General features: G+C 37.7%; 1 protein-coding gene across 7 annotated transcripts in view; it reads right to left on the bottom strand.

Annotated features, from left to right (window-relative positions):
• mcph1 (microcephalin 1) overlaps nucleotides 1-13,819 on the bottom strand; it is a 184,689-nt gene that overhangs the window by 33,502 nt on the left and 137,368 nt on the right. The gene's annotated exons all lie outside the window — the stretch shown is intronic.

Here is a 13,819-nt window from a genome sequence, read left to right as displayed (position 1 = left end):
ACTCCTAACAAACTTTGTACGCAAAAGCTTGCCAGCATCTGCACCTCCAACTCTCGTGATAAAGTTTAGCAGTTGTGGCGTTTATTATAGGGGCCCCTAGTGTCAATCACTTTACGCCACATCATAACCCAAAAAGTAACTGACAGATAGGGAATGTCTCGTTGTGTAATCTCTGTTCCCTGATGGAGGGAACGAGATGTGGTGTCCCTCCTGCCACAACTCTATTGACTTAACTATTAACTAAAGGGTTGAGATGCCGTTTCAGCTCCTCAGAACAAACCTGAATGTGTAGGGCACACTGGCCTCCTTTTATACCCGCATGTCCGGGGGAGGGGCCAGGCATGCAAATTCTACAAGCCAACTTCATTGGCCTTTTCTGAAAACGTCAGAGGTGTTTGGGGGTCAATCACTCGACACCACGTCTTGTTCTCTCCATCAGGTAACACAAGTAACTGAGATGTTACTATTAGTTAAATGCTCTTTTCTAATAGTTAAAGAGTCCCTTTCAAGACCTGGCCCTTTTGTTATAAAATCTAAAGTTTTTAAATTGTTACAAAGTCTGTTATGGGGGGGGGGGGAAGAATATCAACAGGAATATCACTTGGCCTACCTTATATCTCAACACTGCGACAGGCCTCCTCCAGCGCACAAATGTCTTCAACTTCATTGCGCTGGGTACATGTGCATGACAAAGGTCTTGTGGCACTCACAGTATTCAGTTAATTGGGGTAAAACATTAAAGATTAGAGATAATAGCTTGTTCTGTGCCTTATTTCAGGCTATTCTCTGTGCCCGAGCGCTCTCAATAGTGCATGACAACAGACAGATTGTTGGCACAGCACACATTCATAGCACACTGGGGGGAAACTCTGGAGAGTGCTCCATGACTGTCATGGCTCAGTTGAAAGGGACAATCTGCTCTGTTTTACAAATATGCCTGATGCAGAATTTCAAGTGTTCCAACCAGCTTAAAAAGAGGAATCTGCTGAAATATGTCAAGGAGGGATTTTAAAGTGTTTAACCACTGGAGACTTGATAGTTTAAGCTCCATTAACAGAAGTTAAGGTAAATAGTTCAGAACTGAAGGAATGCAGGATCACAAAAATGTAACATCAACATGTTTTTTTTGTACCAGATGAACAAGTGTGATCTCACCCTGTTGAGATCTACAGTGGAGGGGGAAGATTTAATTGAATAAGAGAGAATTCTCTATATGCCATTGGCCTTGTCCCAACTGGTGCACTAACTATTGACATGTAATCTAGTAGGCTTTCAACCAAGCGTACCCATGTTGTCCACAAGACCACAGGCTGTTCCATTTGGCATTTTATGATTCAGAAGGGTGCTCACGATGGCCATTTTGCCATCAGCTTTCTGTCCCTCTAAAGACAGCTATGCAAACTGATACTTCGACACTTCAAAAAGTTCATAAAGAGATCGTAAAACTAATCCATACGTATTGAGCAGTTTAGTCCAAATTTTCAGAAGAGACACGATCGCTGTATATGATGAACAGATTGAATTCATGCTTCTGTTCACATAAACATTCATCAACTCACACATCAGTTGTGGTAAACAGAAGCTCAAGCATGTTTGCTTGACATGCAAGAACCAGTGAGGACCATTCTCGTGTGTTACAGAGCATGTTTGAGCTTCCACAAGAGGTTTGTTCTCACGCATCAAGCAGGTTCGGCTGAGCTTCTGTTTGCTGATAAATGTTAATGTGAATAAAAGCCTAAATTAAATCTGTCTATCATATAAAGCAATCGAGTCTCTACAGAAAATTTGGACTAAATCATTCAATTCATATGGATTTGTTTTACAATCTCTTTAAAGCTTTCAGATTTCATTAAAAAGATCTTCATTTGTGTTCCGAAGATTAACAAAAATCTTATGGGTTTGGAACGACCTGAGGGTGAGTAATTAATGACAGAATTTTCATCTTTGGGTGAACTATCCCTTTAATGTGTATGTGTATGAACGTATTGTTTGACGTCAAAGACGCAGATGTTAAGGCTATAATGTTGTGTCAATTTACATGTTTTGCCCATGTTAAATAAAAAAATGAAACCTTTTATTTTAATGGTTTTACAATACATGTAAAAGGCATCACTGTTAAAAAAATATTGCGTCAATAAACACTTGTAAATAAAGACTTATTTTTATGTCCTTTTTAAAAAAATGGTAACAAACCACAGGTACTCAAATAACTCGGGTATCGTTTTAACAAGTCACACCGTGTCTACACTGGACGCGAGTGGCGCAAACTATTTTTTTTTTTTTTTAAATTAATTAATTTGTTTACCGACTTAAAAAAAACTCTTAAAATCCTTACATTTACATATCCTTACATAAGATATTAAGTAATTTTTAATAGTAATTTTGGTAACACTTTAGTATAAAGAACATGTATTCACTATTGACTATGACTTTTCCCTCAATAAACTCCTAATTTACTGCTTATTAATAGTTACTAAGTTAGTTGTTAAGTTTAGGTATTGGGTAGAATTAAGAATGTAGAATAAGGTCATGCAGAATAAGGCATTATTAATATGTGCTTATTAATTACTAATAAACAGCCAATATTCTAGTAATATGCATGCTAATAAGCAACTAGTTAAAAGACCCTAAAATGTGTTACTGTAATTTAAGTATTTTTATAATTACAAATTGAAAAAATTAAATTAAAACAATTGTATGTTAAAATTTTAAACTAATATTAGTTTAAACTAATATTTAAACTTCAAAACATACTAGCAAGTAGCAAATAATAAAGAGGAGCAAAGAAACATATTACAAACAAAAACAATGAGTGCTTTCAGTATTGAAGATTATCTGAACATTTTCTGAACATACTCTTCAAACAAAGTGCACGTCAGCATTTGAAATTGAAAGCAGCCTTCTGTTAGTCAGGTTCATATTTTAAATATACAAGTCCACTGCATTCCAAACCACATAAATGATGACTTCGAAGAGCATTTGTAAGGAAAATACCGACGGGTGAGACCGCACACTGCAAGTGTAACATCAAACAAAGCGTGCGTCTCTCACAGCGCATCATGTGCAATGAAGCCCGTGAATGTCCTTGTAATTCGCTTCAACCTTTCTGAACTTTATGAAAGATTATTTTACGGAAGGTTCGAGTGGTGTGTGTGTGTGAGGAATTGGAAGCAAGCAGAATACGGGTGTTTCTAAAGCACACTCAGCGTCATTGCGCATCTGGTTAAAAACTAAGCTCAGAATCGATTTTTTTTTCACCCACCCCTACTCACGATACCTCTCATAGGAAGGACAAATGGATTTGCAACGGTCGCCTTGTTGCGTCCAGTGTAGACACGGTGTAATCGACGAGGAGAAATCAGTAGTCGTGCAACCCCTACTTGTACGATTGTGACAGGGCAACTGTGCAGTCATATTTATGACAGAATTACTTCTTGAATATCTGCCACTGCTACTGCAGTAGACAGATGTGTAACTCATCTAAAACCGCATCATTTTGGAAAAAAACATTGGGAATGAATGATATTATTTTGGAGGAAAAAGGAACATTAAAGGGAAGTTGATGTATTTGTTACACATCTATCCACTGCAACAGTGGTAGATATTCAAGAAGTATTTTTTTTTTTTTTTTTTTTTAAGAAAGGTGAGTGTACCCATTAAGCCCATGTACCATTTAAGCCAACTTTTAACTCTGAAGTCAAATGAAAAAAGAAAAAATCATGTTTTATGCTGCTCATTATTTTAACCAATCCAGTGATTTGTCACTTTCCTGACATTTTTATTGCATACCAATCACATTTGGCATTGTTGAGTTAGCCCCCCTCATGTGCATGCTGTCTCAGGGGACCTCACACAAAGACACCCAAAAACCTTCGGTACGGTTCAACTGTCTAACAAAAATAAAGAAAAGATCAAATAATCAAACTACAAGCAACAGCACAAATAAATACAATAGAGCAAAGATTCAAATAAAATAAACAGTGCTTTTCAGGTTATTTAGGTATCTAACAGTAGTTTTCATGTACAGAAATTGAATAAAGTAATCAAATATAAAATAACACTACATATTATCTTCACTGTATAAATTAAATAAAGATTAATCACTATTGAAGTTACCAAAGCTATTCAGTCAAGAGCAGTGAGTGATTTCTTTGTCATTTGTTGTTTGATTAACATTAAAAACACAGACAGCAGGAATTATTAGTCTTCTTTTCTCTTTAACATAATGCACGATCCAGTACATACTGTTACACAAGCAGTTTTTCAGCATGTGTACTGTTTACTGTTTTTGTTAACTTAAGACATAACCGACTATGTTTTCTTGTTAGGATACTCGCCAAGATGAGCATGTTGACAATTTTTGTGTGAATTTGTCCGTTCAAGTAGAAGACTCGAAAGAGAACTCAGTATTTGCTGTCTGAGAGACGCGGCTTTCAGTCTGCGCGCTTCGGATGAGTGCACACACAAATCTTCTCACAGCGCGTGCAAGTTCTATTTCATGTCTTGCTCTTGAATGTTTAAATTAGCAAGACTTAAATGAGTTTAGATAGCAACGTGAGCTGTTCAGGTCTTGCGCTCACCCGGACGATGATGGCGTAAATGACTGGTCATATTTGAGCATACGGCACTCGCACTGAACAAACTTTACAAAGAGTGACTGTTTTGTCTGTGCTTTTTGATCATCGCTGTTGTAACGTATTGGTAAGTCAGAATGCGTATCCATCGACTGAAACATACATTATCCGAACTCTGTCTGTCTGTTTTACACGTTGCTATTTTTTTTTTACTCCAACAAACCATATTATAGATGCATCGTCAGATTTAAGATGAACCACGGTGCAAGTGCGTGCCAAACCGTGGGTGGAGAATGGTACGGTTCGATTTTTTCACCGAGAACCTTTACACCCCTAGAACAAATAGTACTTTATCATTTTATATCATTTTCCTTTAAATGGAAAGATGAGTTTTATTAGCTTGCGCACAAAGCTAATCTCAAGGTCAAATCATTAGTCTTACTTAAAGATAGCCTGTCAAAGAATTAAGCATGTAATCTACAAACAATAAATCTTGTGAGATTCATTTTACATTAATTTACAAATAAATACATCATAAATTATTTAGTAGATCAAATTATTTTCATAAATTAACTTTTTTTTGATGGGCTTAAATGGTACAGCACTACAAAACGCATGCAAACTATAGCCAACACAAGCTAACCCTGAATTAAAAAACATTAACCTTTCTCAATGTGCACAATGAAAATTACTATGGTACTTAGTCCAGATTATATTTAAGCTCACTGCATATCTTTGTAAACATATCTTACATTTTTAAAGGAAAACAATTTTTTTTTTTTTTTTTTACCATTACTCACTGTGGAACCATTTAAGCCCATCTTATGTGTTTCAATGAGGAATCCCTCTTATTACAAACTTTGATCAATTTTTAGAGTGAAAGTCTTTAATGATAACATTTCTTTGTGTGCTTTTACCTTACTAACCTTTTACCTCACTTACTACCTTAATTTACAACAATATTTAGATAGACCTATAAATGGGGCTCCAGACTCCAGGCATGGAAGAGTCACCCAGTGGTCCCCCTATGCTGGGAGTATGGAGCCCCAACTTGGCTTTTTTCCAGAGATACGGTCACTTCCTTTGGAAATTTGAATGGGCATAACTCAGGAACCAAGCCGACTTAAGGCTCCATACTCCGGGCATTAGGGACCCACTAGGAGACCCCCCTAACCCCAGATTCGGGAGCCCCAACTTGGCTTCCTTCCCGATATACACCTGGTCAAACATCCACCTTTGACCAAGCCGACTCCTGGCGTGGGAGCCCACTAGGAGACCCACGTAAGCCCAGAGTATGGAGCCCCAACTTGGCTTGGCTCCCGAGATACACCCGGTCAAACTTCCAGCTTGACTCCAGTTACAACTCCAGAGTCAAGCCAACATAAGGCTCCAGACCACCGATCTGGACCCCCAGCCACTAACACATACCCATCCCACCCAGGGCTCTAATCAAACGTTAGTAAAAGGATTTTTTTTTTTAAATACTTCCCTGTCACTGAATAAATATATTTATGTTTTACTTCTTTAAAATCAATGATTTTTTATATTTTGTGAATCAATCATGATGTGGGCTTAAATGGTGCCAAAGTACCAATTAAGCCTATGCCAGACTTCTGACATTATTCATAAAATATCTTAATTTTATATTCTAAAATGTACATCAACTGTTTAAAACATTTTCAAATGAGAGATAAATCTTGCATTTTAACAAATTAATTTCTTATAAACCATGTCAATATCTACGAAAAAAACACTTAAACTTAGATTTTGGTGGACTTAATAGGTACACCTACCCTATGCTGTCATAAATAATACTGCACAGTTGCCCTGTCACACTTGTATAAGTAGGGGTTGCACAACTTTTTCTTTAAGATCTTTTTTTTTTTTTAGGATTAGTTCACACAAAAATTAATTTTCTGTCATTAATTACTCACCCTCATGTCATTCCAAACCTGCAAGATCTTCATTCATCTTTGGAGCACAAATTAAGATATTTTTGTTGAAATCTGAGAGGTTTTTTATCTCCCATAGAAAGCAACGAAATTACCAGATTCAAGGTCAAGTGAAGCAGTAAGGACATTGTTAAAATATGCGCTCATGCGGCGACTCGCAACAGGTGTCTGCAGTTGAGTGTGTGTACATCTTGTGTTTTGTTTGTTGGAGTACGTTCTTTGGCTTGTTCGCAGATTTTTTTATTTTTTTAACTTTTTTTTTCTTAGCCAGCGATGGTTTTAAGGAAGATGGGTGCCATATTTTTGCTGGCTTTATTAATTTTATTCAATTTTGCCACTGGAACATTACCAAATAGGATTCAGTATACCCGAGACTTCCTCCTTGGATTGAACGCATGCAGCCAGGTGCCAAGGCAACTCGAAAACTTTCCTCTGTTTAAGGACACTACTACGGCTTATAACAACCAGCTCTTTAGTCCTGAAGAAAATTGCAGGACTAGTAGGAAAATTTGGAAAAGAGGCAAGAAGGGTGGTGTAAGACAGCGCATGAGAATTTTAACAAGGAAGAAACATCTGCCTCTACCCTCAATAGTCCTTGCTAATGTCCAGTCGCTTAAAAACAAGGTGGACGAACTTCAGGCACAAGTATTTAACACACGTGATTTCAGAGATGCGTGTGTGTTGGCCTTCACAGAGACTTCACAGGATTCTGCTTTTAATATCGACGGATTTGGAATGCCAGTACGTCTTGATCGTGACCCAGGCACGACGGGGAAGCTTGTGTTAATCCACAATGGTGTAATGTGACTGTACGGGAGAAAATTTGCTTACCGGACATTGAGCTACTGACAATTTCCGTGAGACCATATTATTTGCCCAGGGAATTTCCTCAAGTGTTCCTGACTGTTGTATATATTCACCCTAAAGCCAATGCTAAAAATGACAATGAAGTGATCTTTTCCGTGTTACAAAGACTTCAGTCCATCTCACCCGAGGCCCCATGACTTGTTATGGGTGATTTTAATCATAGTAACTGCAATAAAACACTAAGCCACTTTCATCAGTACATTACTTGTAATACTTGTGGAAATAAGACTCTTGACTTATGTTACGGATACATATGGGGAGAGTACAGATCCGTTGCTGAGCCCCCACTGGGCTCTTCGGACCATAGCGTGGTGTACCTGATCCCAACATATAAGACTGTGCTGCGAAGGAAAGGCATAGAAACACGGAAGGTCTAAGCGTGGAATGAGGATGGTATATTGGCTTTACAAGGATGCTTTGAGTGCACGGACTGGTCTGTTTTTCAAGAATCGCCGGACAATATTAATGAGTTGAATGATGTGGTGTGTAGTTATATTTCATTTTGTGTCGAGAATGTGATTGATACTAAGGTGGTCACCTGCCATTCGAATAATAAGCCCTGGTTTAATGCAGAATTGAAAAATCTTTAAAAAAAAAAGAAAAAAAAAAAGTGTTTTTTAAAAGTGGTGATAAAGTTGCTTATTCTGTTATTAGGAAGGAAGTAAGAGCAGCTATTGCGAAGGCAAAACAATTAAAGAAAAAATAGAATATATATTTTTTTTAAATTCAGATCAAAAGGCGGTGTGGGATGGAATGAAATTAATGACAGGTTTGCAGGAAAGTAACAGGACTATGGTATCTTTAAATGGGTATACTTCTAATGTATCTTTAGCTAATGAATTAAATTTTATTTAAGATTTAATGTGGATGATAATAATGTCAAGTATGATTCTTCACAAATTAGTACAGTGTTTAATATTGATGCTTCTACAGTGGCTAGGTTTTTTAAAAGGATAAAAGAAAATAAAAGCCCTGGACCAGATAACATTAGTGGCAAGGTGTTGAAAGCATGCAGTTTACAGCTAAGTGGCATATTTACACAGATTTTTAACATTTCTCTTAAAATGAAAATTGTCCCACAAATTTGGAAACATGCCACAATTATTCCTGTGGCAAAATGTAGGACCCCAAAGGTTTTAAATGATTTCAGACCAGTAGCCCTCACCTCACTGGTGATGAAAACATTTGAGAAAATTGTGAGTGGAAATATTGAAGCATGTAGAAGATAAGTTAGATCCCTTTCAGTTTGCGTATTAGGCAGGGAGGGGTGTTGAAGATGCCGTAACTACTCGTTCATTTAGTAGCTCAACATTTAGAGACTCCAAAAACAAGGGCACGGCTGGCTTTTATTGATTTCTCATGTGCATTCAACACAATTAGGCCACATGTGTTAGCTGAAAAGCTTGTGAAACTATTTAACCTGGATTTTAATTTGGTAAGATGGAGAGTTGATTTTTCTCTCAAACAGGACTCGGTGTGTGCGCGAGTCAATGGTTTGTTATCTTCCAAGTTATGTTCCTCTTCAGGTTCCCCTCAAGGGTGCATTCTTTCCCCTCTGCTTTTTATTTTATATACTAATGATTGCAGTAGTACATTTGACAATAGGTATATACTGAAGTTCGCAGATGATACTGTTATTGTGAGCCTCCTAGCAAATGAGACATCTCATGGACCTGTGGTGGAGGATTTTGTTTCTTGGTGTGTGAATTGTGGTCTAATTTTAAATATAGCTAAGACCAAAGACATGATTAAATATAGCTAAGACCAAAGACATGATTATAGACTTTGGAAAGTCTGCCATTTCTGTCTCTCCTACTGTAATTCAGGGTAGGGATCTTGAGCTTGTGGATGAGTATAGATATCTAGGTACAGTGAATGACAAATTAAACTTTGATGCTAATACTGATGCCATCTGTAAAAAGGTTTAACAACGTTTGTTTTTCTTAAGGAAAATGAATTCTTTTAAAGTATGTAAAGTGTTAATGACACTGTTTTATCTGAGTTTTATTGAATCTGTAATTTCTTACTGTGTCATTGTATGGTTTGATTGTATTAGCTTGTCCAGTAGAAACAGAATGACTAGGTTGATTAAGACTGCATCCAAGGTTATCGGAGCTCAACAGATATTGCTTCAAGATATTTTTAAAGAACGCGTTGTTAAAAAAGCCAATGTGATAATTAATTGTCCATCCCATCCATTATATAAAGAGTTTGTTGTACTTCCATCAGGCCGTAGATAGAGCAATTAGGGGGAGAACAAGAAGATTTAAGAATTCATTCATACCAACTGCTATTTCAATGTTAAATCACCTGTAATCCTGGGTAATATGCTGCTACTTGAATTGATGAATAGTGGAATCCCCCCATCTATCCCTTATCTTTTTATTTTTTTTATTTTGTTTTTCTCTAATGAATGTTTATGTGTGAGACTGTGTAAATGTGATGTGTGGCACCTGTGCAAACTAAATTTCCTAACGGATGAATACACTAAACTGAACTGAAAATAGTCAACGTGACTACAGTGGTTCAACAATGTTATGAAGCGACAAGAATACTTTTTGTGCACAAAAACACAAAAATTATGATTTTATTCAACAATTTTTCCTCTTCCCTGTGAGTCTCTTACGCAGTTGATGCAGTGAACATAGTGCAGAGCTTCCGTGTTTATGTACAAACGACGGCTCAGTTTTGGCCAACGCTGTTCACGTGAGCACCGCGACGCACGCTTGTGATGCTGACGCAGGAGCCAGCCAATACAGAGTCGGCGTTCTGACGAGACACTTTGACTATTTTAACGATGTCTTTACTACTTCTCTGGACCTTGAATGTGGTAAGATATGGTAGATAAAAAAAAAAACTCTCAAATTATCAAAAATATCTTAATTTGTGTTCCGAAGATGAACAAAGGTCTTGCAGGTTTGGAACGACATTAGGGTGAGTACATAACAGAAATTTCATTTTTAGGTGAACTAACCCTTTAATAATTGATGCATCAAAGGGTTAAATGGAGTTTCCATATTGATGTTTTGTCATGAAAGGAAAAAATAGCCTCCCAAAACTTGTAAATGACAAACTCTCTCGTCAGAATAAAATGGACAGAGCTTTTGCACACTGCAAACTCTGTTTACAAAAAAGAAGGTCATTGTGTAATTTCCTTCCTTCTGCAACTTCCTTGTGACATTAAATGACTAAAACAAACAGGAGCCCTCCCACACATGCAATGCGGAAAAATGATTCAGACCCTGCACCTGAGCGATGGCCGGCATTTCTTTGCATTTTCTGCGCGCTGATTTTAAGGGGGGGGGGGGGGGGGGATTGTTGTCAAAAGTAAAATAAATAAAATGTTTGTTTGGATGCATTTCTAGCAAAAACTGCACTCTTGGGAAAACAGGTTCAAAGGGTTTCTATATACGCTGTGTCTGACTGAAAAAATACTGTCTCCGCAACAGGATATGGCTGTAGAAAGGCACCAAGGTATGTCCTAATCCAATGCTCGTGTCACATCCTGTCTACTACTGAGATACCTTCATCTGACCAATTTTTGAGGGCAGCATAGATGCATCCTTTGCTTCCTATTATCCCACAATCCTGTCCGTCCTATTCCAAGACACTTGAGCTAAAAAATAAAAATGGCATCTGAAACTTGCGGTTAGTGGTCAGTTTGTATGTAAAATGTAAATTTTTGAACAACTTTTCCCCCTTATAATGTAATTTCGAGATTTAATATTGTAGTAATTAAATATTTGTTTAGTTACCTTTAAAGCTTGCACAATTTAGTTGTAGATCAGGGCTATTCAACTGGTGGCCTGCAGGCCGAACCCGGCCCCCGAGCTAATTTGTTCCGGCCCTTCAAGTATCCTAGTGTGAAAAAGACATCTCTAGAATAAATTTAGTTAAGTCAGACAACGGGTCCTACAGTTATGAAGTGACGCGCATCTGTTCCATACAGCACAAGCTGCTGTCGCAGAGCATGAGTCACGTGACGTTATGAGTGGCGCAAGCAGCCTCTCCCATGAGACACGATGAGAGAGAGAGCAAGCGGCAAATCCTGTCAGCGGCAGGTCGCAGCGCCACTTCCGGTGGCATCCCGCAGACTTAAGGGGCGAGTGGAGCTCCACTCAAGGGCGGAAATACATCACTTCCACTAGTGGAGCTAGCTACAACTATGGCCACTGGGCATGCGCACATCAATATTGCGTCATTTAATTACTGTATTTGCATTATTGTAAGGGTAGGATTAGGGCTGGGGTAGGTGTAGACGTTAGTAAAACACAATCTGATAAGTAGTAATTTTATTAATTGTTATTTTATTGTGAGATTTTGCCTCACTGTTATTTTAACACAAGCAATCAAAACATAGATTATGCCTAGTCTTCATGCAACATCAGCTAACACTGGTGAGACAAAATTATTCAAGTGGAGCTGACGTATTTCCTGTTCGAGAGTGGAGCTCCACTCGCCCATGGTCTGTAGCCAGACCCACCTCGATGCCACGGATTTCCTCTGGCAGCTGCCACGGTCTCAGTCTCGCTGTTTCTGCGGTTTGCTCGGTAAAAACTACACTGTTCTCAGTGGCATGCGGTGGTGTTTTAAAATAATGAGGCAAATTAAGTTCCCACAGGTGTATTATACATTTTTTATGCATCATCTGTCAGAGTTCGTGCCAGGAGTCACAGGCAGCTGCCATGACCATTTGTTGCCGTTTCTGCTGTAAACTACACTGTTTTTTTTAAATAAAAGATTTGATGATGCATATTATATACCAGCAAGCAGATGTGACCAGAATATGAACCCAATAATCTAAACTGCATAAGCATTCTCCCATAAAGAAGATACACACACAAAATATTGTTATGCAGTTTCAAAATACAACACGACCATTATTAAATGCAGGAAAAAAGTCTACTTGGGTGTCTTATGGTGCAAAAATACAACATATAGGCTCCTATATTGCTGTTGTGTCATCACTCATATTGCAAGCCATTTCTCTCTGACCCCTCATTTGGGATGCTTTTCATGAACTGGCCCCCATGACAAACTAGTTGAATAGCCGTTGTAGATCATTAAACTGACATGCTGCCTGAGCATTCGAATGCAGCTATACAGTTCTTGACTTAATTTTAAACAGCCCTTTATGCCAAAAAAGTTTTATGCATAATGATTGCATGGTTATTTCGAAATTTTCAATATAATAAAGTGTTTACGAGCTGTTAAACTTAATTACAATTCAAATGAATTAAAACTAAATCCATAAAATTATTTCATGATGGGAACCCCTTAAACAGATGAAGCACCTGACAGAACCCTTTAAGGATCTATATCAGGGGTTCTCAACTTTGGCCCCTAAGATCCATTTTCTTGCAGAGTTTGCAACCTTCATCAAAATCACCTATCTATATCTTTACAGTAATCCTGAAGTTATTGATTAGCTTGTCCAGTGTGTGTTTGATTAAAGTTGGAGCAAAACTCTGCTGGAAAGTGGACCTTAAGGGCCAGAGTTGAGAACCCCTGTTCAATATAGAACCTCTTCTTCTAGGAGTGTGCGATGCACTCTACACTGAATAAAAGCTTTGATGGTCATCATAAAGCAGTGTTCTCTCTGGTGTTAATGGAAGTGACGACAAGGGCATAATATCCAAACAGAGGAGACACCCGAGGGGTTAAAAGACAAAACATCCTCTGAGCGGAATTATTTCCTCCCACAACACCTGCCTTCCCCTTCCTCCATGTCAGCTTTTCAGGCCAATATATATTGTGATCATATGAAATGAGGAAGTGCTCTTATGGACTTGCCTAATAATATTTTATTTTTTCAAGGTCCAATACTAATGTAGGCTGTTTGTAATTTTAAAAACCTAGTGGACTTTAAGCATTTTTGAATAACTATCATCAGTTTAACACCTTATACAATGTAGAGCCTTACAAAAAACAGATTTCAGAAGAACTTTCCAACCAAAAAGGCCATACACATATTGCAGTTGGTGATGTTGAATAAATAAAAATCGCAAAAATGCTTTAACACTGCTGTACTACCAAACATTATTTCAAGAGACACAGCTGAAACTATGAGCAAAAGAACAAACAGCAAGTACACAATCAACTGGTTCTCCCTTCCAAAGAAAAGCAATACGACCGCAAGAAATGCATGACCATATCAGACAATATGAACACTTAAAATTAAAGGGTTAGTTCACCCAAAAATGAAAATTGTGTCATTAATTACTCGCTCATGTCGTTCCAAACCCGTAAGACTTTAGTTCATCTTTGGAATGCAAATGAAGATCTTGATAAAATCGGAGAGCTTTCTGTCCCTCCATAGACAACCTACGCAACTGAAAATGTGAAAATTTTGCTACTTCAAAAAATGTTTTTTTTTCTTTGAGGCATGGTAAAGCATGGTACTCGCAAATAAATCAAGAAAATTAG

The sequence above is a fragment of the Ctenopharyngodon idella genome, chromosome 13 (genome assembly GCF_019924925.1).
Source record: "Ctenopharyngodon idella isolate HZGC_01 chromosome 13, HZGC01, whole genome shotgun sequence".
In the NCBI taxonomy this organism is placed as follows: Eukaryota; Metazoa; Chordata; class Actinopteri; order Cypriniformes; family Xenocyprididae; genus Ctenopharyngodon; species Ctenopharyngodon idella.
This window is presented reverse-complemented; position numbering and strand designations above follow the sequence as displayed.